This window comes from Lissotriton vulgaris, chromosome 1_1 (genome assembly GCF_964263255.1).
Source record: "Lissotriton vulgaris chromosome 1_1, aLisVul1.2, whole genome shotgun sequence".
Taxonomy (NCBI): Eukaryota; Metazoa; Chordata; class Amphibia; order Caudata; family Salamandridae; genus Lissotriton; species Lissotriton vulgaris.
Window position 1 is genome coordinate 792,417,381 of NC_141685.1, and position 26,570 is coordinate 792,443,950.

Here is a 26,570-nt window from a genome sequence, read left to right on the forward strand (position 1 = left end):
AGCCATGCATTCAGAAGAGGTCAATCATGCCTTATGATACATGGATGAAACTACTTTATGGGCACTGAGGGTTAACTTGGGTGGCACAGAGTTTTGCTTGAAAGGAGTTTATTTTGTTAAGTCTGTTTTGAGGTCTTGCAGGCATACCTATGGTAAGACCTATTGGTGGCTGTGCTGTTAGGTGAACATTGAGGTTAAACTTGATGAAGTGGTGATACCTCCAGATAACAGGTTGGATTCATATGACTGAGATTAGTTCTTTTGAGGAAAAAGCAGCATCAAGAATGAAGCCTGCCGAGGAAATTAGCTTGTTGACCAGCTCAGAGAAGTGACATACTTCAAGATCAGCTAGGATGCATGAAGTCTGGTGTAGTGCCAATTGGCCAAACCAAATGCGGGGATATTATAAGAAACGGAGGTCTGGGTAGTCAATGGAAATGTCGGATATTGAATCCAGGAGAGGTTCATCATAAGTTGCACTGTGTGGATGGGAGAGGTGGGCGTTGATAAACGAGATGGAAGGAGATTGAGAAAGCTTAAGTTTAAACAAGCAACTATTCCCATTTCAAACCTTGGTACGCTTACATTCTGGAAGCTGGTAGTGCGTTTCTATAAACCACCACTGGCCGCCGCCTCCTCCTTTTATTTGGACAGTTCATGAACAGTGCTGGGCTAGAGCAAGGATATGTGAGCCTGATCTGTCTGTGTATTAATACGGACGTTGTAAGAAGAGTCAGTCGGGAGGGGTGCGAGGGTGGAGTAAGTCAGAGGTTTCCGAGATTCATAGAGGGAGACTGAAGTGAGGAATGAGGGCAATTCAAGATGAGACGGGTAAGAGTGAGCACAGAAGAGTGAGTGCATATAACAAAGGTTAAATTGTGTACTAAGATGTGTTGGCATGTGAGGTGAAAGAAGGTGTGTGGTAGAGGTTGTATGGATGGTTCATCCAAGGATGGAGTGCATGGATGCTGGCAGGGGATTTGCTTCGATTTTAAGCATGGGGTACATTCAGTTAAAGAATTAATTAACAGGAGTTTCTTTTTTTGGAGAAGGTGGAAAAAGTAAGTGGTAAAGGCAGATGGAGTACCCTGGGAGAGATTGGAAAAGGGCGAGTAACCAAAGTATGTTACTTTGCGAGGGAAAGAAAGAGGAGTTCAGGAAATGTTGAAAGATGTGGGAGCGCAAGGTAGTGTAGAGTGTAGAGGGTTAAGAGAAGAGTGCAGGACAGTATGACTGAAGGTATGGTGGTGGTAGTAGAAGGATAAACTGTAGAACGGACATATGGCGCTGAATGTGTACAGCGCGGCTAGGGTGCCGTTCAAGACAAGGCTGGCAAAGACAGGCGCAATCCTCTGTTTGGCAGGGTGAGTGAGGACGTATTTAATTGTGACATTGTTGCCGCTGTAAGAGACCATGCAGTAAGAGTACTTATTGAAAGTTTGAGCACTTTTAGCATTTACCTATGCTTTCGCATTTTTGCCTCTGGCACAAGATGGAAGCGATACCTCACTGACTAGGCCCAACAAGGCTGAAACTGGTCTGAGGTTGCACGTGGTCCCTTCTATAGGGGGCTTCACCAGCAGTTCAGGGGACTGCTCCCAAGAGGAGCAGGGTGAATACTGATTTTCTTCAGGTGTGCCTCTGTCTAGGGCACAGTGGGCAAAAGGTAATAATAGTTTGGAATGCTACCCAGAGCGATTATCAGTGGTTTACACTATTTGCAAGCATTCGCACCATCACGTTTTTGTGTTTGACGAATCTGTGTCATGCCAGTGAAAATACATGTGGCACATTAACATGTTTTAAGGAGCAATGGCATAATAATATCTACACATTTATTACTACAGTGCAAAGCTCAAATTTTATTTTTTTCTCCACAGTAAAGCGAAAGAGACATGAGAAGAAAAAAAATCACTTAACTACATCAGACTGCATATTTAATTGACGTTGCACAGCTAAACCGCTCATAATGTGGTTGGCTCTTCAATATGATTTTAACACACCGCACGGGCGTAATACCTTAACTTCTAAATGCCTTTAACAAATATATATTAAGAAATGTCATGGCATAACCCAAATATGCAGATGCGTAGAATTAAATATGGTATTTATCTCCATAGCTGATGGAGGGGAAGAAGTCAGGCTTTCCCTCTTGTGCGTTATGGACACCACCCACGCTCAACACCGGTAAGGAATGAAATAGGACACTTTGTGCTGCTGCATATACATTCTGGTATCGAATTGATTTTTTTTTCTTAAAAAAAATATGAACAGAAGGTAACTTGGAAACTAATCCAAGAGGCGGAAAGGGCGCTCGAGTGACCACTTCCGTGCTGGAGGGGGTCGAACATGTGGTCAGCAGTGGTCCAACTGAGGTCTCTTGGTCGAGGTCATGAGACTGAGCCTTTAACAGCTGGTAAACTCGTACACTACAATGAGAGGCGTTTCCGCCCGCCAGCCCCGTGATGGAGCATCGAGGGTTGAATGAAAGGGCACCCAGCAGGATCAGGAGTACAGGCACGTCCGCTAACAGCAGGCAACATTAGTGGAAGCGCAGGCCGTAAAAATATTATTGAAGCAGCCTTCTGAAACCAGACCAGTGCCTGCTGCGACTGTCAGGGGGGTGTTGGGGATAACAGAACCGTCTGCTGAGGATGGCTGCCCGGTGGCCCCATCTCATGTTTCCCGCCCCACAGCGGTCCACACGTACTGGTTTTATCGGCAAATGCAGTTGCATTTTGGAATTTGTAGTTTAGACGAGTAATAAAAAATCTCAGTATTTAGAGTGAGTTGGCTGGTGAAAAGTGACGTGCCTTTCATGGCACCACTTGGCTTTAACATCATCAGTACCATGGTGCATCATAGTCTTGTTACCCTCGGTAGAATCGGGGCAGAGAGTTCACTCAAGACTTAGCCTTTAGGGTACAGGAGGCACGATATGTGAGGCCCTGTAGCGTAGTGTCCTTCGTGTATACAAGTCCACCTCTAGCCCCTCACAATCTCAATGCACCCCAAGCTCCTCACTTCCAAAAACGCAATGCAGCGCCTCTGAATGCAAACACGGAGCTTGCGGAAAGGTCGACTGACCGGAAGAAGCCAAGTAAAGTCCGCATTCAGCATGTCGCAAACACCACAAAGGATCAAAAGAACCAGCCTCCTAAAAGAGAGACTCGGTCGATTCTAGCATATATTATTCATTAACAGAGCAGTAAACCCAGAATAACCACGGACTGCGCAAGCGCGACATCTCCGATTGGTGTGTAAAGTATCTTAAAAACAATACCATGTACGGTAGTAAGGCGATGCTTAAGAATCAAAGCATGGCCTGCAGCCCGCCCTGCTATTGCAGTAGTCGGACTGAGTACAGCTCCACAGGAATACCTCAAACTTGACCTGCGGAACTCCTAGGTGCATTAGGACGGCACTCATTGGCGCATTGGGGCAGCACTCATTGGCGCATTGGGACGGCACTCATTGGCGCATTGGGACGGCACTCATTGGCGCATTGGGACGGCACTCATTGGCGCATTGGGACGGCACTCATTGGCGCAATAGGTGCATTAGGACGGCACTCATTGGCACATCAGGCCAGCACTCATAAGCGCATTAGGACGGCACTCATTTGGTGCATTAGGACGGCACTCTGTTATATTTATATGTCATGTGGTTCATCACTTTATCAGTACTCACATGTTTCACTCATTAGAATGTTGCATCCTTATGATGCCATAGATGGTTCTAAGATGATGTCATGCCTGTGGCATCAGTGAGCAGTTGGTCCAGCTGTGTCTGGCATGAAGATGTTCAGGTCTTTCCTTGAAGAATAAAATCCAATGATATTCTTCAGGGTGGTGAGTACCCTGTGCAGTTTGTTTTAGGGTAGTAAGTACCCTAGTGCGGTATAGTCAGGGTAGTTAGTGCCTACGGTGGTGAGTTTTGGGGTGGTGAGTACGAGGCAGGCACAAAACTGCTTCCAGCAATCTGTATAGCGTGATTCACCGTCTGACAAACAGTCTGTGATTGAGAAGTGTTTTATCAAAATTGGAGATTGGGTGAAAGTAAAACTTGGTGGTTATTGCTATTTGGTAAAAAGTTCAGAATGAACGGTAGGTTTGATAATGAAAAGTGTTCACTATGGATGCTGATGAACAATGGGGAATTTTCGAATAAACAAGGTGGTGAGTCTTTGCTTTGTTATGAGGCAATTGCATCTGATAGTGAGGTCATGACTGCAAAGCAGGGAGATGTGTCTGGTGCTTCACGCATTTTGAGGGATGCCAGTGAGAGAAGGGTACCTGCTTATTTGATTGATTATGTTTCTTGATTTTTTTTCTTTTGTTTATTTGTTATGTTTCAAGCATTTATTAATACATTTTATTTTTTATTCGTTGCGTTGATAAAGGGGGGAGATGTGTTATATTTATATGTCATGTGGTTCATCACTTTATCAGTACTCACATGTTTCACTCATTAGAATGTTGCATCCTTATGATGCCTTAGATGGTTCTAAGATGATGTCATGCCTGTTGCATCAGTGAGCAGTTGGTCCAGCTGTGTCTGGCATGAAGATGTTCAGGTCTTTCCTTGAAGAATAAATCTACTTGAAGAATATCATTGGATTCTATCTTTTATTGATCACAACACACTCATTGGCGCATTAGAACGGCACTTATTGCCGCATTGGGACGGCACTCATTGGCGCATTGGGACGGCACTCATTGGCGCATTGGGACGGCACTCATTGGCGCATTGGGACGGCACTCATTGGCGCAATAGGTGCATTAGGACGGCACTCATTGGCGCATTAGGACGGCACTCATTGGCGCATTAGGACGGCACTCATTGGCGCATTAGGACGGCACTCATTGGCGCATTAGGACGGCACTCATTGGCGCATTAGGACGGCACTCATTGGCGCATTAGGACGGCACTCATTGGCGCATTAGGACGGCACTCATTGGCGCATTAGGACGGCACTCATTGGCGCATTAGGACGGCACTCATAGGCGCATTAGGACGGCACTCATAGGCGCATTAGGACGGCACTCAGCTCAGCGCGTGCACCTCAATGGTGTCATGCGGTATGCCCGCTCGCACACCTTTACCAGAGCGCTTCCAATCCTTTCTGTAGCAAGTATGACCTCTTACTTAGCCCAAAAACAGCTCTACCGATTATAACCACATTTAAACTACTGCATTACTTTTTTACGTCTTTTTCCCAGCAATTCAGGCCTGACTAACCGCAGCCTCCGCTATTCCAGGATTGTGACCCCAAAAACGGCTCCCCAACTCTATTTAATTATGAACACCTGCTCTTCCGGTATCTGAGCACTAAGAGACTGAACATACAGCTCAGCAAAAGCACCTCACTCCTGACAGGGAGCAGCCCTGCTGTGCCAGCTTTTTTTTTTTTCTAAATAAAAAAATTACACGTTTGCCGGTGCAGGAAGGGGACTCGCGGCGCCTTTTCTTCTTCGTTGTATCAGGAGCCATAGAGCTCTGCTAGAGCGCCTCTGTTCAAACCGTGACGCCTCCAACTGATTCTTTGCAGTTCCCAGTGCTACGCCATCACCGGGAACCAAGGCCCGAGCTCTATCGATGCATCTCGCTCGTGACCTACAGCTCTCAGTCGTGCTTCTGCGAGTGCGAGGAGTGCACATGTAAACACTCACACTGCTCACAGGCGTAGAAACCGCAAAGGACGTATCACCCTTCAAGCAGATGTTGGAGTGGGGGTTCAAGGGCAATTCCCACAATCAGATATTTACGTGGCATCTGAAGAATATACACATCTTCAATTCTGTGGGGTCTGTACGACCTCTTTGGTTTTTTAGGTCGAGGACCGTAGGCTGCGCTTGCGCAGTCTCGGTCAGAGAATTAATGTTTTCTAGAGTGGTGTTTGAACCTGCCCCTCTTCTCCATTGGCTGGCTTCCTAAACGGAGGCCAGCCATTGGAGGAGAGGGGCATCACTCTGTTCAAGCCCCGTCTTTTTCCGATTCGGGGTGTCTTTTTTCGCTTCTTTCTTGTTTTACTTCTCTCCGCTTCCCATTGGCTGGAATTTTACCTTCCAGCCAATGGGAAGAGGAGAGAAAGAAAACCACGCCCGAATCAGAAAATGATGCTGGTTTCTCCGAGGCATTCTTGCTTTGCCTCGGAGAAACGTGGTGGTGTTTCCATGTCCTCCGTCCCGCTCTCGCCTCCCCCTTCCCTCTGCCCGCAGCCCTCCTCCGTCAGATTTATGCTGCTGTAATTGTGCGCTTTTCACCACAAGATTTTCGGGCATGTTGTTTCCATGTCCTTCGTCCCGCTCTCGCCTCTCCCTCCCTTCCCTCTGCCCGCAGCCCCCTTCCGTCAGATTTGTGCCGCTGTAACTGTGCGCTTTTCACCACATGATTTTTCGGCATGTTTCTCATCCGTGAAAGGGGGGGGCTGCAATGTATGTGAGCCTTAGGGCTGTTGGGGAGAGTCACATGGTGCTGAGCTGCCTCCCGCACCAGGGATGGAACAGAACAATGAACCCTCTCCTTCGGAGTCAAGACGCCCTGCCCTGTGGAGACACGCGGTTTTTACTTTAATACTGCGAGTTTGGTTACAAACATTTCAACAGCAGTTCTCGAGCTCTAAAATTTGCGAGTACCTCATCCGCTCTGTAATGTCGGAAGTTTGTTACAATTCTGGGACTTGTAGTCCATTATAAAACTGGAACTACAACCCCAGAATGCAGTACTGACTAGATTAAGGACGCGTGGACCGAGTTGGCGGCGCAGGTGACCGTGGTCTTCCAGTAAAGCAGGAATTAAGCGGAGGAAGGCGGTCCTACTGCCCCTATAGGGCTTGCTCCTAATACAGGTGCGATCCTGTCGTTTTGCATTATGTTGTGAGGTGTGTTTGTTTCATGTGAGCATTTTGTTTCTAGTACTGCCCTATCCATACATTTTTGCACCTCCCCCACCCCCTCGCCTCCCGCCCGCACTCCGTGGATTTCCGTACCCGCCTCCCCCTGCACGCACTCCGCTGTCCATGCCTTTCCAGCCCTCCTGGCCCCCTCCACCGCCATTTCAAATGCTTGTTAGAAGTTGCGTTGGTCGCTTGTGTATAGGAGCCCTTAAGTTGGTCCTGGGAACCATTATTTCTCCCACACGGAAACATGAATGTGTATGTGCCTGTGTGTTTGTGTCCATGTGTGTGGCATCTGTGTGTGTGCTTGATCCTGCCCCCCCTTGCTGTACTGCCCCCTCGTTGCTAGTGCTTGCTGTCCTCCCCCCCCTTGTTGCTTGTGCTTGCTCCCCTGCCCCCAGTTGCTCGTGCTTGCTATCCTGCCCCCCTCGTTGCTTGTGCTTGCTGTCCTGCCCCCCTCGTTCCTTGTGCTTGCTCTCCTGCCCCACCCCCTCGTTGCTTGTGCTTGCTGTCCTGCCCCCTCGTTGCTTGTGCTTTCTCCCCTATCCCTCCTCGTTGCTCGTGCTTGCTGTCCTCCCCCCCCCCCCACCTTGTGGCTTGTGCTTGCTGTCCTGCCTCCCCCTAGTTGCTCGTGCTTGCTGTCCTTTCCCCCGTTGCTTGTGCTTCCTCCCCTGCCCCCGTTGCTCTTACTTGCTGTCCTGTCCCCCCTCGTTCCTTGTGCTTGCTGTCCTGCCCCCCCGTTGCTTGTGCTTGCTGTCCTGCCCCCCTCGTTGCTTGTGCTTGCTGTCCTCCCCCCCCCTGGTTGCTTGTGCTTGCTCCCCTGCCCCCCCCCCTTGTTACTTGTGCTTGCTCTCCTGCCCTGCTATTGGCATTGTAAATGACAATGCCATTTATTTAGGTTTTTTTAAAAAAAACAAATAAAAATGTCATGAGCAATGCCAACAGCTCTAACTTTAAAAATGCCGAGACCATTGCATTGTAAATGCTCGTCTTTGTTTTTTAATGGTGGTAATTAAGACATTGAACCTCTGCTAAAATCGTTCAGTTAGGTAAGCTAAGGGACCCAGCAGTTAGGGAATGAAGGTGCTGTTTTAGGTTAATGCTACAGCTGGATCGCCGGTTTTGAAAATAAGAAGGTTTTTTGGAAACCTTATCTCCTGATCGCAATTAGCTACAAGTATTGGCAAAGCCTTGCGACATGTGTTGCAGTGTAACGGAAGGACCATTGTAAAGGTTGACTGGTCACCTTTCTGTTGCTTATGGCTATGTTTGACTGTTAAACGTGGTACTAATGAGGTACAACCTATGCCCAGACAGTGTTAACAAGTGTTAAAATAGTGAAGCAATACGATCAGCAAATGTGCCGCATTATGCCGCGTGATTTGCATTTTCTTGCTGCATAATTCGGTCAACCCTGCCAAGTAATTTGGCACTCTTCTGCCTCATAATTGGCCCTCTTCTGCCGCATAATTCCAGTGCCCCACAACTACGTATCATTTTCCTTAGCTATTCAGTTTGCGAGCACATTGAAATAATTCGGTAAAGGATCTGTGTTCTAGAACCCGAACTTCTCTGTGAGTAACATAAAACAATCTTCCTTTACATTTAATAGGAATATAGGCTATACTGATATCCTTCGGGATCACGTTCGCGCTATATAAAACTTTATAAATAAATAAATAAATAAATAAATAAACAGAGAGTAAACTGGCATTTTGGGTAACTCGTGGGAAGGTAGTCCGGGCATGGGAGTATGTGTTCTTGAATATTTCATGTTTAAAAAAAATGTAAAAATGCCACTCCATTAATTGATGTAAGTCGTATGTACCCGAGACACTGATAATTTTTTTTCTTTCAAACAGTGATCACATTTTTTCATGACGTGTTGTCGGATTTGCATCATTTGATGGCTCGTACTTTGGCGCTTCGGGCCGAGCCAGACCCCAGACCCTTGCTGCTCAGGAAGCTCTTCAGAGTACGTTTATTGTAGGACTACACTTGCTGTGGAGGCGGGGCAATACAGATTAGTGGAATGGCGCCAAATTCCGATAGCCAGTTCAACAAAAGGGTAGGGCACCAGGGTAACCTGGGAGCGCAATCAAAGGGCTCCTTTATCTACTCTCCATTTAACGAGCTTGTTAAGGCTTGGGTGCTTTGATGCCGTCATGCCAGCCCATACTCTCAGGTGAATAGAACCACAGCGCATTGTTTCAACAAAACGAAAAACAACTTTCTTGTATACATCCTCTGCCTGACCTCCTTGCTAAAATCGTTCGAAGTCTGCGATGAGCACACAGAATGTGCAAGCTCACAAAGCCAGAATTGTGCCAAAGCATTGACTGCAGTACAAAACGATTTTAAGATCCCGCAGCAGATTGGCGTTCCAGGTCAGGTGGAGATCGACTGAAAGAGACCCTCACCCGGAAGGATTTTTTATGCGCCTCTCCCATCTTCTTACAGAGGCAAATACTGATACAGAATTCCCTAGTGATGATCTAATGGCAAGCCTTGTTCTGCCCTGCCCTTTCCTAGAGCAGTCTATCCCCTTTGATTTGTTCAGAGACCGCAATTGCCGCAAATGTGTCCCAAAATAAGAGGGTTTTTGTTAAATATCGCAATTTAGGGTTGTACGGCATTTTGAAAGGGGTGGGGGGTGGGGGGGGGGTGTTCGGAGTACATTTTTATCTTAGAATTTCGTCAAAACCACCACCTATTTCAGAGTCCGCCCGTTCGAGGTTCAAAGTCTGTGGTTTGACACTACAAATGCGCCCCTCTATCCTTAGAGTTCACATTTCCCAGGAGGCCTTGCAACAGGCAGGGGACTCAACTGCATGCAATCCAATGAATCTCAAAAGTTCGAGCTCAGGTTCTCCTTTAAACATCTCACCACATACAGGCACAGTGGAATGAATACCAAGTTGTTGCAAGTGTCAAAGCTTCTATTTTCCAAGTGAGCTCCTATTGCGCTGAACTGGCAAGTTCTACCACTGTAATAATTTTGGACAATGCTCTTTTTGTTACCACCAAGGAAAACCATGATACGCTTGCCTCAGCCATGACAAGTTCTCCAAAGCTGCCTATGTTTGAGTCTGCCCTAACCTTGGAGCCCCTCCACGTAGTGCATCACGGTTGTCCAAAGCAGTTCCCCGCCGGCTAGATCCTGGCTAGATTTTTAAGATACCCACATAAAATACATTTTTATACAACACATTTACATGGAACACTAACAGAATCAGTGGTTATAATTAAAATCTGACACATGGACTACCATTCTGCACTTCAGTACTTCTAAGCAAACGGCACTGGGTTTTACGCAAATCCAACAATTCCCAGCCCTACTTCAAAGTCACAGGAAACTAATTCCATACCCAAACACACTGGAGAACTTTCCTTTTCTCAAGAGTCAAGTCATGTCCACAAGAGTGCAGAATTACATTTCAATGCTCTCCAAAATCATTCATGGCCACATACCAATCAGCTTGAAGAAACATCACTTCATGCATGCTGAGCAACTAGCCAAGCCAACTAGCTTCAGGAAAGAAACCATGGGAAGAAAGAAACTGGGGCAAAGGAGGAAGTTACTGACCAAAAGCCTAGGCGGTAACAACACTACCTTTTCCCGGGCTAATGCGCCTAGCGTACTTAGGTCCCACAGACTCAGGAGGACATCTTTTAAAAGACAACTAAAGTAATTATCTCCAACTTTCGCTTGAATACTGCTAAACAAACAACAATAAAAACAGGACATTAAGGACACAAAAATATAAAGTACACATAGCTACAAATAAAGTGATGTTATGTAACATCTGTATAGCAGCAAGAAGCGCTGGTGTGCCACTGTAGAATTGCTAGCTTATCAGAGCGATTTTGGAAGCTCAATCGAGCAGGTATGGTTCTGAAGATGAGAGGTTGGAGGGTACTCCAAGTGGGAAATGTTGGGTGTGGTGAAGGTGGCCAAAGAAACTCCAGCGCAGCAATGACAGACTCATTACTGACACTAACCATGCAGGTTAGGTTGTGCACATTTAAAGAGAACACATCGGCCAATAAGGCTTCACAGTGTTGTGGCCTGCTCAGGTTGTGAATTTTCATATGGCTCCAAGGAGGGCCTGCAGAACAGAGTCAGAGTCGTCATACAACTTGTTTCACACACAGTGTTCTGGTCCATCCCGAAGACACTGATGCGTCCAATATGTAGTGGCTGACCACTGGGTTCAACTGGAGGAAGTGTTCATGTTAGGTGTTTGGATGTCACAGTGATTGCTGCAATTCAATATCGGAGTGCCCTGTCACATCCAAAGGAGTTTCAATGGCAGTTAAGTCCACCCACATCACATGCAAGATGTCAAATAAGATGGAGAACATTTACACCTCGAAAAAGCATTTGGAGTAACAAGATGACAAGATCATAGTCATGGGCAACTTGTTTAAGATGCAGAGGTTGCTCCGAAATACTTAGATGTACCATCAGTGGAATGGCCCATTAAGAAAATTAGGAATGGGGCACTGTGAACACAGAATAAAGCTCTCAAATCGGACATTAACAGATGCAAAAAATTGTAGAAAAAATTATAGCCACCACATAGACCTACTTCTTGCACAATAATCTTGCACCACTCAAACATCCGACATCTTATCTGTCATGCTAGATTGTGAGCTGCGAATAAGGCTTCACTAACAAAGGCCCATATACATTTGAATCACCACATGCATGGAATGAACACGTCACAGGTGAATGTATGACGGAATCATGCTTGTGTTTTGCACACATGCCTTCAAAACGCAGTCATTAGAACAAAAACGTCATTACAACACGTTCCTTTAGCACGTAAGTTGTTATAAAAACTTGCCTATGGGGGGCACTGGACTTTGGTTTAGTATCATTTACTAAACCAACTCCAGTCTGTGCAATAGTAGGGAAGGTGTTGGACTTAAAAGCCAACACCATTCTACCAATGAACCCTCTTAAAGCAAGTTGTTGTAACAACTTGCGTGTGGAACGAATGCATGGTAACAACGCATTCGTTCTATTGTCGGCCCTGTAAAGAAACAGCTTATTCCAGCTTTGTTCTAAAGGACGTTTCCATCATGAATGAATGAATGATTACGCATTTGTATAGCACATGGTTACCCTAAGACACCACAGGCACCTCTCAAATCCCCTGAGAATTTAACCAACTTCGCCCCTTGTTAAGAGTCCCAAGCCGGACACAGGAATGAACTGAAGAATTTGTCAGCGATCGGAAGAGCTTCAGGGATCAACATTTTGATAAAGACCTTGTGAACTTGTAAACAAGCCTCTGAGAGGTTGAAACAGCACACAGTTGAGGAAAACTGAGGAGATCATTACGATGACATTTGACTAAACCCATGGCAACTGTTAATTAGTTGGATCAATCATATTTAAAGTGGTCAGCAGCACCTCCAATGGGACCTAAAAGACTGACTGGAGATGGGTTTTTTCCGAAAAAGGCTAGAGTATGCCATCACACGTGATCCTCGTAGATACAATTCGATGGAAGTTATGGTTTTAAAGGAGTTTTTGTTTGTCGCAATCCCATTTAGGAATCACTTGGGTGTCAGGCATCAAATATCTTACTGAAAAGTAATTATTACATTGTTTACAGTGTTTATAAATACTATGAATACATGTTGGATGTTTCCGAAGCACAAATGCTTTTTTCAATAAGTTTCAGAATTATTTAGGCCTGATAAACCTTGTTCAGGCCCATCTAGTTCCGAGATGCTTAGAATTACTCTGGCCTCCAATACCCTTGTGCAGCTATCCACATTAGAGTAAAATGTCCCAACCAAATTCACTGAGATGTAAGATGCCAAGGCGACTTAGAATTACTCAGGTCTTGAATAGCCAGTCAGGTGCACTAAGATGTGGGATGTAGCCACAGATGAGAATTGCTTGGGATGCAGATAGCCCCATCACTTTTAATGACTTGAAAACACCACAGTTGGATCTGCCAAGATGTAAGAGGTCTATATGGCTGATAATTACTGAGCCCCCAATCACTTTTTGGACTCATCAAGGAGTTTGAAAGCCATGTCATCTCCACACTGATGCAAGATAACAAGGGCTCATACTCACCCCCTGGGATAAGGACCTCTATCACTGTTGCTCTGTACAAGTGCCTATAAAGGAGTTACATTTAGGTGACATTGGGCAGGGAGGTAGACTCCGACCAAACAGGAGCTGCCCTTCTCAGTTTCCATTGCCACACCAAGTAGTTAACACAGTAAATGGACACCTTGGGAAACTGAAGTATCTATACAACCTACTGCTCTATGACTTCATCAGCGCTCTCCGAAGAGTAGCGCTTTATGCCATACAAAGCACGGGTGGTAAATATGATCCTACCAAACGGTTCGAACTTGAAGCACACTTTCTAGGACTTTAAAATTAGATATGGAGGGACTTTCGGTCAAGATTACAGGTTTTATCCCCATTCTGAAATACTCTGGATCAAAGCATGGTTTAGAAGATACTGAAGAACAATGAAAAACTGGTTCCCTTAATGTTTTTAAATACGGAAATCCGATCTTGAATAGAACGAGTCAGTCAGTGCTTGGCAAGTAACCCCCAATGGTTATGTAGCTCTCAAATATAACAGTGATCCTACAGACTGCTAGCTCCTTCCTCAAAAGATGAAATTCGAATTTATGAACGTTGTAAAATATAGCATTTTGTCTGCTGTAATTTGACACAGCAACACCTTGCAAATCAGACAACGCCACCCACTCAATAGCAGTTTCTTTTAACTCAAGTCACCTCTCATTCTTAAACACCTCTCTCCTGCTTAGATGCTCTAGCATAAATGTTGCAGTGAGCAGTCATTTTTGGACATGTGCCATATAGCCATTTACCTATTTTTTTATTTATTTTTGAACACTGAGAGTCAAGTGATCCCAACAACTGTGTTCCTTAATGAGGTTTACAGACTCTGAGCTTGCCATCCATACTAAATAGTCACTGTGCTATATTAGGGATGTAACTTATGAACTACAAATAACAAAAGTATCTCTGCAACAAAAGCATTAACTCAGAGTCAGGCACATAAAATACAGTTTGGTGATTTGCGTGGTACATATTCTTTGCAGCAGGCTTATTGACTCTGGGAACTACTTTATAATGAGTGGAAATGCCACTAGACAAAACCTTGATCTCTCAGAAACATTAATCACCAGAGTTATCTTGATATTTTTATTGTTGCCTGGAAACTGATGGATGCATTAGAACCTCTGCAGCAGGTGCTTTTAAACCAATGGTATTTCTAAACAGGGCGTATTCATCCCCTTTAGTATTGCTTTGTTCGCCCTAAGTTGGCAGGGTATGCCCAGACGTGGGTCCCTTTCTCACTCTACCACTGGATTCAAGCTAGCCTGGCTGATGAGGATTATGGATCCGAAACCGATCCCAGGATGCTTGTTTCCGGTCCAGGGAAGACATGGCTTGGCAGTTCGGACTGGACAGTTCCCATGAGGCACAGGGTCAGACTGATTTGCATATGGCCATGTCTGAACTGGGGTGGTGGAGTGAGCTAAAGAATGGTGATGGATTAAACCCAGATCAGTTGACTGGGGTGAGTGTTTGATTTGCTCAAGTGCTCCGTCCATCATCCCCTTTGGTATTCAGAGGTCAGCACTAGGTGAAACCTGCGCTGGTTGCACTGCCCCGGAGCCAGCCCTGCTGGGAAAACATCACCCACAACTTGTGCACAGGAACAGACCCAGGACGTTCAAAATGGAACCCGCAGACCTACATTACTCTACTTCGCTTATAAATACAATGCATTTACTACAATAACTATACACACAAACACAACATACACTTGGATGGGATTAGGTGTTCAAAACAAGATATAAAATGGACTGTGCATTGGTGAGACACTCTCATCCAGTGCCAAATAACACATTTTTAGTGAGGGGGAAAAACCATTTAATTTGCAGGATAGCGAGGGAGGAGCTTTAAATGATACATTTCTTTTTCAGCGTCAACTTCTCTTGTACAGCACACAGATCCCGTACTAAGGTTGGGATACTCCTGACTATGTTCAAAATGTCTGTACTAGCCTTTGCTCACCACAGGCTAGGGAGCTTAATGTTTAAATAATATGCACACTCGGAATCACATGTTTAGGATGTCTGCCCTAGATATGGAGCACCATGTATAATTTTTCTTTCTACAGCTTACACTTTCCGATTACTTGCCATCTCAGAAAGACTTCTCCTACTGTATTCCCAAAACACTGCATGAAAATTGACCTTGGCATACTTTCTTCAGCGCGACCTTCTTACCTTCCATCGTCTGCAAACCTTCATTTCTGAGAATAGCCTCCGCTCAGCCTCGTGTCTGCTTGCCTCAATCCATCTAATCGTAATTCCGAAATTGGCTGATAACTAATTTCATAGATCACAACTTTTCCTTTTTTAAAACCCCTATTACTGTATTTTAATATTGCCTAATCACCGTCCAGCCTATCTATCTCACCAAGAATTCACCTGCAACCCTATACCACCCATTAATCACTCCTACCTGGTTATTAAAATATCACAAATTAACTAAAGTAAATGATTGCAATTTTCCTTCAGAGTACAAGACTAATCACAATAACCACAAGATTAACCACGAACCTTGGGTTCCGAAGTAGCGGGCTTCTCGCAGTAAAGAGCTTCATCGCCTCATCAGGGGTAGTAAGCACTATATAAATCCAATTACAATCACAATAATAAACCACCAATTTGTCTGTACATTCCCATAACTTGATTATATTCTGATCTGTGCCAGAGCTCGACTACCACATGGAACAGTGATGTACCCTATTAATTCCAATAACGTCAAGGGCAGGTCTTCTTTATGAAGGAGCAGGCATTTGGTGTTTTTTATCCTCAGTTTCTTCCCTCGACTTCGCTCCTTCAGCCTGCATTTTCGGTGACGTTCAAGGAGGGCAAACTGGCTCCGGGTTCAAAGCCATTCAACAAAGCTCACAGTGTTCGAAATGGAAATCAACTTAAATGAACAAAATTCTGCCCTAGATATAACAGTGCATCTGCTCAGAACAGTAAATTGTGTGACGCAGATAATGAACAGCGAAATTGCAAAAGAATGTGGTAGGCATGCAAAAACTTCTAGCTGAGAGAACTGATACTGCCTTGGAGCAGTCACAGGATGTCAGCCACATGACAGCATGTGGAGTGTTCGGGAACAGAAGAGACGTAACACTACATTCCTTTGATAACATGACTGCCTGGGCCTCGCTTGATGTCACTGTGGTCTCAACCTCAATGAAAGCCTTCTGGCAGTAGGTGATGCCCTAACGTCGCTTCCTACCCAGCACTCCAGCGTGGGAGCCACTTGCACTGACACTTTCACACACGCACACTTGGCAACCCTATCAGTGCATCAAAACAGAAGGCCCTGCTATACAGTGGTAGTCGCCCTGCTGCGCCTGTGGCAACCACGACCACAGAGGGTGGACGTGCTACCTTGGGGGACACACCATGACGGCCATGTGCGTCCTCAGGCCACATTAAGGAAAGCACACGTTCGCTCCCATGGTGCAGTGACACTGTTCAAGATCACACAAATTAATACTTCACCAAGCTCGAAGGCTTCAATTTAACCTCATGCGCGCTAGCGGAATTCCGCTCCTGCGCTGAGATTTTCGAAAACGCACTTTTGGTGACGAGCTCGTCATCAGCCTGGAAGGGGTTAAAACAAAAACACCTGTGCAAGATTGGAGCACCGCTCTCCAATCGTAGTAATCGTCACTGTGAAATCTTAACTATCAAAGCCGTAGTCTAGCTTTCATTTTTAGTGCTGGCTAAAAACATAAAAAACTTACTGCAGAGGAAAAACGCAAAACAAAAAAGACTGCTCCTGCTTACAGTGCATCTATCAGAAAAATAATGGAATGTGTGGTGATTCAGAGCACTTTTGAGATGCAAATTAGTCCTTCACGCACGCCAATGCAAGCACACCACAGGAGGAGGAAAGATGCAGTCATTAGCATTAAATGTGAGAAATACACTCCTCTGAGCGAACCCAAAGCGCATTCTATTTATATTTGTTTAAAGAATTAGTAACAATACGTCAATGGACAGCTGTGCTCTCAGCAAAGACCTACAATATTCAAGAGAAAACCAGCATAACCTCTCTGATTGGTACTGAAACAAAGGACAGTCAAGACATGGGAACAGATAATGGACTCAAACCACCACAGCACCCAAGCATTGAAATATATTTGGTAGCAGTATGGAGCGGGTAGTTAAAACTGCGATAATTCTTTATTTCGGATTTGAACAATAAGGGATTATTAAACATCCAATAAGTTGCAAAACCCTTATCTGGGGATGTACTAGCATGGGGGGGGGGGGGGTACCCTTGCTAAGCAACCCCCCCCCCCCATGCAAATGCATGCATCCCTTTGCCTCTGTGCCCATGCCCCATTACAGACGCAGGCGTAGAGCTAAAGAAGCTCTCAGGAGGCGCACTGACAGCGAGTCGTGAGAGCAGCCCTCTGGAAGGGGGTCCCATGGACCCCACACATCCCCTTGCAAGCGGGTGCAGTCACTGACTGCACCCGCCTGTAAGTGGGGAGATCTCTAATCCCCTTTGAAAGTGCAGGCAGGTGCCGCCGGCACTGAGAAAACACAGAGCGGCTTTTAAAGCAGCCCATCTGTTATTCACAAAAATGGGCTGCTCCCAGGGCAGCGCAAGGTCGCGGCTGCCCTGGGGATAGTACATTTTATGTAATAGGACGCACTTTCCCTGTTTGCGCCTGACGCACCTGTTTTAAGGTGCGCCAAGGCACAACCATGGAAAGTGCAACCTATACATAATAGGGCCCCTGTGGCCATATTATACATGTGTTGCATTTTCCTGGATTGCGCCCAGCACAAGTCAGGCATATGCACCGCATTATGGTGAAAGAGCAGCCCCCAGGGTAGGCGCGAACTTGTGCTGCCCTGTGGGCAGCGCATTCAGGTGAAAAATGGATCGGCTGCTTTGAAGCTGCTCCGTGTTTGCACTGTGCATGCGGCACCCGCCTGCAATTTTAAAGATGTTGGGGGTGGGGGGTCCATGGGACCCCCTTTGCCTCTACCAGAGGGCTCCCATCAGGGGGCGCACTATTAGTGTATCACCTTTTAGGTGGTGCACATTCAGTGTGCCTCCTGATTCCTTCATTGCCTCTGCACCCGCATATGTAATACGGCACGGGCACAGAGGCAAACAGATTCCCTCATTTGCATGGGGCCACACCGCCATGAAAAGGAGGGAACGACCCCTGAAGGTAGCACTGGCGCTTTATGTGCAACAGCACTATTGGTATTACAGAAGGGGCCGCACAAGCGTCTGCAGCCCCTTCTGTAATACCAGAGTGCCCCGGCGAGCACTAAGTGGGCACAAGCGCCTGTTGCGCCCCCGGGTCACCTTGTATAATATGGCCCAAGGTCTGCTATACTCCTGGGCAGACAGTGTTTAGGACACAGGGCATGGAACTGAAGGCAGAATTTTGGGTGGAAATAGGTTACAGGGTGCTAATCTTGACAGTAGGGCCACAACAGGAAGCTGAAGTTTGCTTTAAATTTGGCAGAACAGTTGCTCTTCCTCATTGAGTACTACTAATAATGATAGAGGTTCAACAAGAGCAGCTGGAAAACGTTGAGCAGTGTATGGTTTCTTCAGCTGCTGAAAGACCGGGAGAATTTGGCACAGTGAAGGGGTGGTGGAAGTCTATTAAGTGCAGTCCAGTCTTTAGGAGGTGTGTTTTGGTCAATTTGGGGAGGATACCATTCGGGTCTGGTTAACTGCAATTCAAAATACTGAAGTTTTATGAAGAAAAATGAGTTTTTTGTGACCTCTCCCGCTGGACGTCACTTACTCAGCAATGAAGGCAGAGTTCTTTCGGCAGCTTATAATTAGGGGTACATTTCTGTGTTTGACCAGTAGTCATCTTGACTTTATTAGAGGGCTGTGCAGTGCAAACAGCAGCTGCTGGTCTTTGGCTAGTTCTGAATGGTCTGCTGTGCGCTGGGATGAAAGTAAGGAATCCTCAGGCTCAACAGATATGCAGGGCAAAAGGCAGCACGTTTGGCCGTGAGCACTCAGTCTGTGGTGGATGTCATCACCATCAAAGGCTGAACAAGTTCGAAGTAGTGTACGTGCACCTGGCAGCGCAGACAGTGAAGCGTTATTAAGCTCCTCTGCAGCACTCAAGAAATTCCTATTTCAAAATCTCTTCAGTCCCTGAAAGAGAGAAAATCAGCCAACCGTGAGGCAGAACTGGAGAGCATCAGTAACAAACATTGGCCAAGCCAATAGGTGTCACCTATGAGAGCTATCTGCTTCGGCTATTTTTTGTAGCGCAGCGCAGATGTTTTGCAGTGTGGCCAAAACTAATTTAAAAAAGCACTTTGATGAAGGCTATTTTTTTTTTTTTTAGGTTCAGCATGAGCGCTCTCTCTTGCAAGATATATTTTATATAAGGAGCCTGCAGCCCACCCATTGCTTAACATTAATTGGCTTCATGGTCACTCTTATGTGCTGCCTTTTAATTGGTCAGCACACACAGACTTCAGTTCCTCTTTTTTCGTCTGGAGCATGGACCAAGTACTGATTGCTTCAGCTTAATTGCTGCCCATCCCGCGGATTGTATTGTAATTGAGACACTACTTCTATTTTTTCTTCTTCTTTGTCTGCCTTGCCATTTGTAGCTATGTTTCACTATGCCACACACACTTGAAAGAAGTCCATTTCAAATGGATGATTGTGACAACAGAGGTTATCTGCTTACAAATGAATTTTTACGAAGACATAAGAGCAATTGCTTTTGTTGTTTGATAGGATTAACAGATTAGCTCAGAATCAAAGGTGTGTCATTCAGAGACCTAGCATGCATTGGCAAAGCAAATAGCTCTCGCCTTTGAGACTATTGACTCTGCCATTGTCTTTTATTCATGCTGTACAGCATGCGACTTGCTGACTTTGGCAATGATTTGTAGCCATGTTGTGTAGCATTGTGGCGTTATGTAGCATTGCTAAAAATAATAATAAAACTAAAGACTATGATGTTTCCAGTGCTTGGCTACAAATCATTGTTAAAGTCAGCAAATCCCATGCTGTAACTCATGAACAAGAGGTAATGGTAGAGCCGATAGTTTCAAAGGCAAGAGTTATTGACTTTGCCAATGCTTGTTAGGTCACAGCACAACACTGTTGCGATTTTCAGCTAATCAATTAATCTCCCCATGCACGAAAAAGAAGGGGGGGAAAAATAAAGGGAATTTGGCAAAAAATTCCTAGCACAAAGAAAGCAATTGTGCCTATGTCCGTGTCATAGTAAAAATACATGAGGAAGAAGGTAAAATATGTTGTTACAATAAACATGCATTTGAACGGAGAAAAGGGATTCTTTGAAGTGCGTATAGCATAGTGAAACACACCTACAAATGGCAAGAGTTTCAACATGGACAACAAAGAAACCAAAATAAACTTAGTGCCTCAATCACTGTGGAAGGAGAGCCCTCAACCTGAATCAATCAATACTTGACCTGTGCTCCAGCAAAATAAACTGAAGTAAAGATGGCCAATTAGAAGGCAGCAAATAGGAGAGAAAACAAAGACAACAAATGTTAAGCAATGAGAGGCTACAAGCCCCTTACATGCAATATCTCTAGCAAACAAGAGCACATGCGCTGTCATAGGAGAGACCTAAAACGGACTCCAGTCATATCCACCTAACTTCTACTTGCTAAAGAGAGAAGAATGGCTGAGAGTTATCCTGTGACGGAAAACTGCACTACCAACAGCACTAAAACCCTCTCTCTTACATTAGGGAAGGAAGGCCAAGGACAGAGGGTGCCTTGTGCACCACCTCCCTGCACACGTGACCTGAACGCGTGGTTGCTGCCCCTTTAGGGCATCTCGAGGAAATAAACAGATCTTCACATCTGAAATGCACACAAAGAGGCACCTGATTAATACATGACATTTGCAGCATCTCTGAACACGCCCTGAAACTGAACCCTCTGCAGAGAGGCCAAGCGAGCGAACCATGGACGGCTGGGGCAGGTCGGACAGCTTCATCCTTCACCGCCCAGGCAGAGAGGACACTAGAGCGAGGCAGAAGGCGCCCTGGCACCGGGCTAAAGACAGTCGTGTCGGCACAGGGCCTGCGGCAGCCGGGCTCGACAGGCACATCTCAACAAACCAGTGTTTGTTTAACGCTTGCATACGTTTAAGGCAAGAGCTGGCTGGCTCTGCCAGCGGGCGATCGCTCATGTAACTCTACCTTTGGAGAAGCACGCAACTGACAGGCGCGGGAAAGATATACACTAGTGATACTGCAGTCTTATTCAAGTGGGAGTAGAAAGGTTTGAGAGAATGCCCTCCCGGCTACAACCGGGTCCCCGTGGCCCGGCGCCTGCTGCAGTGCTCCTCTAGGGATGATCATGAACCCCTTCCCTCGGTTCCAATAACTATGAAGGAGTACTTTCTGTTCTTTTTTCCATCACTGTTAAAACCCCGTTCAGATGGCCACAGGGCAAGCAGGGTCTACTGGGAACAACTGTGGGGGTGGAGGCCTTTCACTCCGGAGTTCCCGCGGCCTGGCCTACTATGGATTTTTGGTATCTGACTATTCAACTCTAACCTCGTGTACAGAGAGGTTGCCCGAATATATGGATTTTCTTGCGCGAATATATGGATTTCCGCTGCTCACCAGTTGGTGCTCTGTACACCAACTGAAGGTCACACTTGCTGCATGGCTTGATCTCCCATTAGATCGCAGAATGGACTAGCTTTACAATGATATTTCTTATAATTCTAACATTTTTATTTTTTTCTTTGAGAACACCTTTAAGTACAAAAATAACATGTTTTGATTACATTGGTTTTCATGTTGTTCTTGTATATAAATAATATTGGTTTTCAAAGTCCACGTGTTCGGAATTATGGGAAGAGAGGGAGATACACCGATTTGTCCAGGATCACCGAGGAGAGATCCGGAGTTCTAGTACAGGTGTCAAATTTATCTACCAAGCCATGTATGCACACTCAAACTATTCTTTGTGACTCAAGTAGTTATGTGAATCCCAGTGAGGTGGATTTTGCTCAAAATGTTACATATATTATTAGCTCTTAGTTAAACTAAAAATCAAAAATGCTACAATCTATCACTATAACGCAATAATGCTTTGACAAAAGTACAGTGCAAATGCCAGAAAACGAACTGTGTAATGAAAACCTGCTTGGTGCAAACGGCAAGCAGAAAGCAAAGAAAGAACCAAGTCTAGAACATAAGGCAACCGTCCAACCCATAAACCTTTCTCACATTCATCCAATGTTTGGCGGCATGGGTGCCCTAAGCTCAAGATCTATAAAAAATATATTTAACAATACAAAAAAACAAATGGAGCATACAAAGAACGCTTGAACGTAAATAGGTCAGTACAAAAGAAATTACAAAAATGGTCACAAAACTCAAAATGAAAAACCAATGACCAGAAATTCTGACTGTGAAAACCGGTGATTTGAAAATATAAATACATTAAACTCTGCGGCATGACTACAAATAAATATCTTGAAACGCATCAGAGTGACTTCATGCTTCAACTTGTGATTAATAGTCATTTAAGTCCAATGTGTTTAATTGAAGTACAACAAAGCAATGTTCACAGCACTATCTATACCTTTACACGTCTGAAGATACTAGGTTAGAGAGAACATCTCAATCTGTGTGCGTATATTTTTCAGAAGAGTACAAGGACACCAACCACCCAAACTATTGCTTAACAAGAAACAAAAAGAATAGCATCACTTCTGAAATTGCCTTACACACAATGCAGATCAACGACCCTTCGCGGTCATCGCTCTATCACCACATCCAAAGTTCAAATCCTGCGTGTAGTCCTGGGCGCCTTTCCAGTCAGAGGACATCACCATTCACAGTGTCAAAACCTCATGTCTGACCATAGATGTAGTATCCTTTAGGATATAGTGCATTTCTAAATGAAGCCGTCAACACTAGCTAATACTCACTTCTGTGCAGTACTCCTCAACGTATATCGGAGAGCTACACAAGAGGTCAGCTAATGAGATACCAACAAACTACTCAAGAAGCTTTACACCCTGAACCAGGAAGCAAAATGTAAATGCTGACTAGAACCTACAGCTTTGAAATTCTTGAGCGGTGACCCTTAAATAAGACCATGTAAAATGACGTTACCTGAACACTTGCTCTGCTCTGTAGAGGCTCCCCGCTCCCAGGTGCGTCCTACTGTCCTTTAGCGAGAGCTGAGAGAGTGGCAGATCATCATCAGAAGCAGCATTGCATCATGGGTCTGGGGAACAAGAGGAAAAGCAATGTCACTTGCCATGGCTTTACAGATGCTAGGAAAAATAAATAGTTGAAGGTTGCATATGATTTTAGTGAGCACAGTTGAGAATTCCAGAGAATTACAAAAAAGATTTAAGAAAGAGCCAGGAACATTTCCAAAACAAGCATTGGCAATGCCAATAGGTCTGGCTTAAAAGGCATGATGTATGGTAACATGAAGCATTACAAGTGAATTGCATTAAAATGGATAGGCATTAGTGTGGAAGCAAAGAACTGTAGAAAACTATAGATGTAGATTAAAAGGTCTGATGACCAGTGCACCGTCAAGCCAGAAATAAAAATCCATGTAGTTTAAAGGACTGCCCTCCTCCCATCCGTACTGCTGTGAGAAAAACATAAATTAACTAGTTATCTAAAACCCTTTAAAAGCACTGCAATGTCATGTGTGTGCACCTGAAAATTCAAGCTCAACGAATACATTGCTCTGGGTGTAATTCAATGCTGTAGAAAGAAACAATTTGGCTAGTTCAGTACAACCATTTAGTAAATGCTCTCTGTAGGATACGTAAAAATAATCGGGAATACAAAACAAATAATTGACCCCGTCCGTATAGGTGTGGCCAAGATGGGATACAAGGGCCCTAGGAACACCAATTGTTGCAGGAGTTCATGGACTATAATCTGTGGGGAGTGTGCTCCAGGTATGATCAAAATATAAAACTGAGGAAGTTCGTGCAATGTTGAATATTAAAATGAGGAGTACAAGTCATCAAAATAAGATTCCTTTTGTTTCTACTTACACCTTCATCCCATCTTGAGAACCTCTTTCTTACAGCCTTGAAAAAGACCTTGTGACGAAACGCCAGGTGACAAATTGAAACATTTCAGACGACCACATGACTTGTCACCAGCAACAATCTAGCATGTTACATTAGAAAGTGAGAAAAAAGTTTACGTGACATAACTGTGTCATGTCTGCTGGAAACACCAAGATGTCTTATCTAAGCATGAAAGCCTTTGATTTTACACAAAAAAGGGATCACTCATATGTCTAAAGTCTTAATAATTTATGAATACACGTTTTTCCAACAACCGGTTCATTGTGCCCCATACAACAAATGTGGACACTGAAAATACTAAATTTGGGATTAATCTAGGACCTCCAGATTGACACTTCTCCCCCCTCATAAAGGATGATGACAATGGTAAGAGGTATTAACTTTCAAATGTGAATGCTTCTGAAAGTCCTCCCGTTCCTTCAAACTAACCCTGTGCAAAGCCCTACGCTAGCATAGTTTGCAAAGTTTGCGCTACTTCGCACTATGCGAATTGCACGTAGCACAGTGAAAACATGCGTAGCGTAGTCAGCGGTCAATTTTGCTTGCCTGCGGTCCTCAAAGTCAAGTTGGCGACCGCGTGAAAGCAAAATGACATCCCAGTGAGACTTTTTCCTCATTCGCGATCAGCAACATCAAGTGGACTATCGCAAGCGTGGAAAATAAACCTCTCGGCGAGCTTCTCAACGCGGGGAGATCAGGTTTCTTATTGCGAGTGGTCGTGTATGCTCGCAACTGCTTGCGATGAGAAACTGCCAGTCCGCGTTGAGAAAGCTGCCGCTCGAGTAAAAATCTACTCGAGCTGCAGTAAAATACACCTCGCACTGTGCAAGATGCCGTTTTCAATGATTGCACAGTGCGGGCAATCATCCGGCACTGTGCAATCATCGCGAACAGTGTACAATGCAATTCGCGTAGTGCGAAGTGCACTTTGCGTAGCGCTGCTTCGCGAACTACGCCCAGGGTTACTTCAAACCCAGCATTACTTGAGTTATCAAAGAAACCTAATACTGCATTCTCTGCACTGCTCAAGGAATTACTCAGAGGTCCTATTTATCAATGTCAAAGCCTACTAAGGTAAAGGTGCAGCCTACAGCAGAAACTGGCAACCAATGCCTCCCAGACCAGAGTATCTCAATCAGCCACTTCTGATCTGCTCCACCAAAGGCATCAAATGACAAAAACATGGAGGTAGGTTCAAAGACATAAGGGAACCAGACTCAGATTACAGAGTAAGGACGTTCCAGAGGTCGGAGTTTATCCACCAGCACTTCAGGCTACCTTTTAAGCGGAGAGGAGGACAGCAACGGAAGAAATCCGTTTTGTGAACGATACCACACATAGATATGAACTGCACTCTCCCCCAAGAAGCTTTTTGGAATCCTAGAGATTCTTAACCAACTCAAAATGAATGGACATCACTACCCAAAAACTGTTAAAATAATACACTTTACTACTTATTTTACAACCTCATGAATGTTATGTTCAGAAACAGCAAATTAGTTAATCTGACTAAATGGAGACAAATACAAATAAAATGAAGAATACAAGAAGCAAGCCTGTACTACTTAGGGAAACTTCAACAATAAAGTGGCAAAGGTATTGGATAATTCTCAGCATCTGGAAAATGTGTGGGTTGCCTTCCAATCTTTTATGCCCACCATGCCACACAAAACAGATACCAGCCAGGTGTAAACTGGTCTCAGTCCTGCTACAAAAGCAGGGTTAGAGACTGAACTGCACGGCGATGTCCCCTCCAGATGGAAAAATAAGCAACCCTGCAATACTTTCTGCCTACCTAGCCTTATCAGTGAGGTGTAGCTTGAGTTACACGGCAAAGTGAGAAACTTTAATCCACCATAGCCTAGATTTCACGCCCTCTTACATGCCTAAATGTATCCGGCACTATACCAAACTTTTTGAGGCGTCGGCATTAGGGAAATCACTGCAACAGTCTTTTTTGGATGCTGGCGGGGCAGTCACACAAGAGGTATGCCTGTATACAGAACAATGCCCGACTCAACCTGCCCTTTTTTAGCGCCCCCCATTTGAGAATTATTGTTGCGTGGGTAATGCCCCAGTGGTACACAGGTGCAGCTCACAGCCTTAAACCCCAGCACAATGATCAACTTTTTACTTCCCAAAAAGCGAGCTACAGTTTATGGTACAGCAAGGCCCTTTGGAGCAGGCCCATTCACAGCCGCGATTTATTGGCATTTAATTTTTTTCTACACACGTAATACGAGCAACTAGAACATTATTAAGACGCTTTTAAAAAAAGAGGCATGCAATTTGAATATTAAGCAGTATCACAAATTCATAAGGTTAATCGAGACTTCATAACGTGCAGAAACAAATAGCCATAAACAAAAACAAAACTTGTGTATGTCTATGTAATAATCTTCACAAACAATAAATCGGAGGAACTACAGATCTACCATAGCATAAGATGACTTGTTTAAATTGCAAAATGGTCAAAGATAAAGG

At 44.8% G+C, this 26,570-nt stretch overlaps 1 protein-coding gene and 1 long non-coding RNA gene across 10 annotated transcripts in view; one reads left to right on the forward strand and one right to left on the reverse strand.

The window, feature by feature from the left end:
- Positions 1-26,570, reverse strand: part of RALGPS2 (Ral GEF with PH domain and SH3 binding motif 2) — a 1,046,762-nt gene that overhangs the window by 900,586 nt on the left and 119,606 nt on the right. For all 9 annotated transcript variants that reach the window (XM_086956407.1, XM_086956399.1, XM_086956386.1 and 6 more), the window contains exon 2: positions 23,137-23,251. The gene's annotated coding sequence lies outside the window, so the exon portion shown is untranslated. The remainder of the gene's footprint in view (positions 1-23,136; positions 23,252-26,570) is intronic.
- LOC147747841 (uncharacterized) overlaps positions 1-26,570 on the forward strand; it is a 492,480-nt gene that overhangs the window by 100,759 nt on the left and 365,151 nt on the right. The gene's annotated exons all lie outside the window — the stretch shown is intronic.